The sequence below is a fragment of the Piliocolobus tephrosceles genome, chromosome 16 (assembly GCF_002776525.5).
Source record: "Piliocolobus tephrosceles isolate RC106 chromosome 16, ASM277652v3, whole genome shotgun sequence".
Classification (NCBI taxonomy): domain Eukaryota; kingdom Metazoa; phylum Chordata; class Mammalia; order Primates; family Cercopithecidae; genus Piliocolobus; species Piliocolobus tephrosceles.
Genome location: NC_045449.1, coordinates 51,444,840 through 51,449,668, shown reverse-complemented (window position 1 = coordinate 51,449,668; position 4,829 = coordinate 51,444,840). Strand labels below are relative to the sequence as shown.

Here is a 4,829-nt window from a genome sequence, read left to right as displayed (position 1 = left end):
AGGCTGAGGCAGGAGAATGGCGTGAACCCGGGAGGCGGAGCTTGCAGTGAGCTGAGATCCGGCCACAGTACTCCATCCCGGTCGACAGAGTGAGACTCTGCCTCAAAAAAAAAAAAAAAAAAAAAAAGTGCTAGGGCCTTCTACACCTTGAAATTATATGTGGAGCATCCTGCAATAAACATCTCTATGGTGCACAGTCATTCACACATGCTGGCCTCTCCCCCAGCTGTCTGCAAAATGAAGAGCAGAGCACAAGAGAAGATGTGAGGAAGAGTCAGGATCGGGGAAGCCAGAAGTCCTGGCTGGCAGGGGCTGATCCTTCCTAACTAGAGAGAGGAGACAGACTTCTTGAGAGGGCAGGGAGACAGCAGGGAGAAGTAGAGGAGCCATAGCCAGGGAGCCAGCTAAGGAAGGGAAGACAAAGGAGTGGTGACACAACTACTCCATCTCTCCCTAGCCTCCTCATCTCCAGAATGATGGCACACCTGGGAGGGGCCTGACTACCTTTCAGGGGGAAAAGTAGTCATTGGGCTGGGTGCGGTGGATCATGCCTGTCATCCCAGCACTTTGGGAGGCCAAGGCAAATGGATCACCTGAGGGCAGGAGTTCGAGACCAGCCAGATAAACATGGTGAAACCCCGTCTCTACTAAATCTGCAAAAACTTATCTGGGCATGGTGGTGCCTGCCTGTAATCCAGCTACTTGGGAGGCTGAGGCAGGAGAATCGCTTGAACCTGAAAGGCAGAGGTTGCAGTGAGCTGAGATTGTGCCACTGCACTCCTGCCTGGGCAATAAGAGTGAAACTCTGTCTGAAGGAGAAAAAAAAAAAAAACATTGGAGAAGACGAGGTCCTTCCAGAGAAATTGATCAAGTCATATTACTCATCAACTGCTGGGGACCTAACAGTCACTACCATTTATTACGCACTTACTCTAGGCTGCATAGTGTATCTACTGACACATGTGCTGAAAGCTTTGTATGTATGTCTTAAAGCCACACCACTATAACATCAGGATTATCTTCTCCATGTGTGAAATGGGGAAACAGGAGGAGAAAGTTTACAGTCCCAGAGCTAGTAATTGGCAGAGCCAGGATTTAAACCCAGGATAGCTTGATGCTAAAGTTCATGTCTTAGCCATTATGATTTATCACCTCCTCTCACTCCACATCAGAATACCAATTTCTTACTGGGTCTGGAAAGGAGGAGAGAAGGATAGAGAGTTTCTTCCAGGACCAAATTGACTCCTCCACAAATAGGAAGATCCCCAGAGTGTGTGCACACACCCTCCTCCTCCTTCCTTCTCCAACCCTGGCTGGACAATGACATCACATGGTGGAGGCTGTTTTTTTAAAAAGAACCCAGGCCAGATTTACAAGAATGATGCTCAGGCAGCGTGACTGTCAAGGACCGTGGCCAAGTGACCCATAGCACACACCCAGCAGTGCTGAGAACACAGCTAGTCCCTTAGCACCTGGGGCTGACTCATGGCTGCTGTAGGACCCAATGCCAGATGCCAGGATTGCTTTCTCCCTCCATTCATTAGGATTATCCTATGAAACCCTCCCCAGGAACCCTTCTACCCCATCCTGGCACACCAGGAGCCTGGATACTGCATAACACAGGTTACTCACGTTTGTTTGCCAAGCCTTGAAGATGACAGTCAATATGCTGATACGCTCAATGCATCATACAAATTGTTTTATTTAAAACTGAACTATTAAATTACGTATCATAGCAACTCACTTTACAGACAAGGAAACTGAGGCTCAAAGGTTAAATAAGGGCCAGGCATGGTGGCTCACTCCTGTAATCCCAGCAGTTTGGGAGGCTGAGGTGGGAGGAGGATTGCTTAAGCCCGGGAGTTTGAGACCAGCCTAGGCAATATAGGGAGACCCCGTCTCTACAAAAAATTATCTGGGCCTGGTGGTGTGTGCCTGTAGTCCCAGCTACTTGAGAGGCTGAGGTGGGAGGATTGTTTGAGCCCAGAAGTTGAGGCTACAGTGAGCCATGATCATGCCATTGTACTCCAGCCTGAGCAGCAGAGCAAAACCCTGTATCAAAAACGAACAAACAGGCCGTGCGCAGTGGCTCACGCCTGTAATCCCAACACTTTGGGAGGCCGAGGCAGGTGGATCACCTGAAGTCAGGAGTTGGAGACCAGCCTGGCCAACCTGGTGAAATCCCATCTCAACTGAAAATACAAAAATTAGCTGCTGGGCGTGGTGGCACATGCCTGTAATCCCAGCTACGTGGGAGGCTGAGGCAGGAGAATCGCTTGAACCTGGTGGAGGTGGAGGTTGCAGTGAGCCAAGATAGTGCCACTGCACTCCAGACTGGGTGACAGAGCGAGACTCGGTCTCAAAAAAAAAAAAAAAAAGAAGTTGGAGCAGTGTGAAGAAGAGGTGAAAACAACCCCCAGACCGACCAAAGCCCGCGTGCCTGCTGTTGCATCCTGCGTCCAGCACCTACATCCTGCCACCATCGCTGCCACCACCATGCCCAAGACAAAGGCTGAAGGGGATGCTAAACGAGATAAAGCCAAGGTGAAGGACAAATCACAGAGAAGATCTACGAGGTTGTCTACTAAACTTGCTCCTCCAAAGCCACAGCCCAAGCCTAAAAAGGCCCCTGCAAAGAAGGGAGAGAAGGTACCCAAAGGGAAAAAGGGAAAAGGTGATGTTGACAAGGAGGGGAATAACCCTGCAGAAAATGGAGATACCAAAACAGACCAGGCACAGCGAGCTGAAGGTGCTGGAAATGCCAAATGAAGTGTGTGCATTTTTGATAACTGTGTACTTCTGGTGACTGTACAATTTGAAATACTATTTTTTATCAAGTTTTTAAAAAATGCAGAATTTTGTTTTACTTTTTTTTTTTTAAGCTATGTTGCTAGCACACATAACACTTCATTGTTTTTTGGGGAAGGGGCATATGTCACTAATAGAATATCTCCACGGTTGGATTGATGTGGGGAAAACACATTTCCCTTCTAGTTTTGAAAGATTTCCTCTTGGCTCTCAGGAGGACGGATTCCCTGACTTTGACACACATGGCCACCTTGGCACAAAAGCCTTGTACTATGGAAAAACAAATTCATTTTTATGTCCTCTTCTCCCTTTCCATCCTTCAGCATAGACTTAACTCCCTGTAAGCCCAGACATCTGTTGGGACCTGACCTCTAGTCATTGGTTACTAGTGTGTCAGGCAATCTGGACTTCCCAGTGATGCCACTGAGATGGCACTTGTCAAAAGAGCAGTGGTTCCATTTCTAGATTGTGGATCTTCAGATACATTCTGCCATTTTCATTTCACTTCCTGAAAGTCAGGTTTGGCCTGTGAAAAGTTGTTAAACAACATGCTAACTGTGAAATGTCAATCCTTACTCTAAACTTTCCCTGTTCAGAGCATCAGATGAAGACTTCATTGGGTTTTATAGTGGCTTTCTGATTTTTGGTAGTCCATTGAAGGAGAAGGGAGTTTGAAAGTCATTGTATACTGTTAACGATTGTCTGCCCATGTCCTCCCTGAAACGCCATGATTGTTTATGGAAAATATCTTTAATAAAGCTGGATACAGCTTAAAAAAAATATAAGTCAACTTGCTAGAGAGAATCGAATAGGAAAGAATGAGGAAGATTGGCTAGAAGGGCAACCCCACAGGGCCCCTCAGGGCACAGAGGTCTTTCCTCACTCAGTACTGCCCCTCTCCTGATTATGCTTACTTTGTCTATAGACAGTACCTTTTCACATTGTTTCCTGTAAGACACATTAACACATTAGATGGACAATGAAAAAAAATACAGGCCGGGCGCAGTGGCTCACGCCTGTAATCCCAACACTTTGGGAGGCTGAGGCGGGTGGATCACAAGGTCAGGAGATGGAGACCATCCTGGCGAACACGGTGAAACCCCGTTTCTGCTAAAAATACAAAAAATTAGCTGGGTGTGGTGGCGGGTGCCTGTAGTCCTGCCTCAGAGGCTGAGGCAGGAGAATGGCGTGAACCCGGGAGGCGGAGGTTGCAGTGAGCCAAGATCATGCCACTGCACTCCAGCCTGGGTGATAGAGCAAGACTTCGTCTCAAAAAAAAAAAAAAAAAAAAAAAGAAAGAAAGAAAGAAAAAAATACCTTATTTTCTGGATCATAAGCAAGGATCCAACATATGTTAAGCAAACATGACACTAATAACACGTGTGTTTAACGTGTGATATCTGTACTGTGAGCATAATATTACAAAAGGCAATATTTTCCTCATCTGTAAAATGGGGGTGATAATAATATCTGTAAGTTACAAAGTATAAAGCACTTAAAGCACAACTCGGCCCATAGTTAATACTACATTATTCTTATTACTGCCTTAGTGCTTAAGAGCACACACTTTGGAGTCAAGTAGACCTGGGTTTGCATCCCAGTTCCATCGCTTATTTGGCTGTATCAGACTTTGTGTGACAGGGCACAGTAGCTTACGCTTGTAATCCCAGCACTTTGAGAGGCTGAAACAGGTGAATCACGCGAGGTAAGGAATTCAACACCAGCCTGGCCAACGTAGTGAAACCCCGTCTCTACTAAAAATACAAAAAATTAGCCAGGTGCAGTGGTGCACGCCTGTAATCCCAGCTACTTGGTAGGCTGAGGCAGGAGAATTGCCTGAATCTGGGAGACAGGGGTTGCGGTGAGCTGAGATCGCACCACTACACTCCAGCTTGCCTGACAGAGCGAGACTTCGTCAAAAAAAAAAAAAAAAAAAAGACTTTGTGCAAGTTACTTAACTCCTCTGAGCTTGTCATCTTTTTTTTTTTTTTTTTTTTTTTTTTTTTTTTTTTTTTTTTTTT

At 46.2% G+C, this 4,829-nt stretch overlaps 1 pseudogene; it reads left to right on the top strand.

Moving 5' to 3' along the window:
- Positions 1-2,377: 2,377 nt before the first annotated feature.
- LOC111537264 lies at positions 2,378-2,819 on the top strand (annotated as a pseudogene).
- The last annotated feature ends 2,010 nt before the right edge of the window (positions 2,820-4,829 follow it).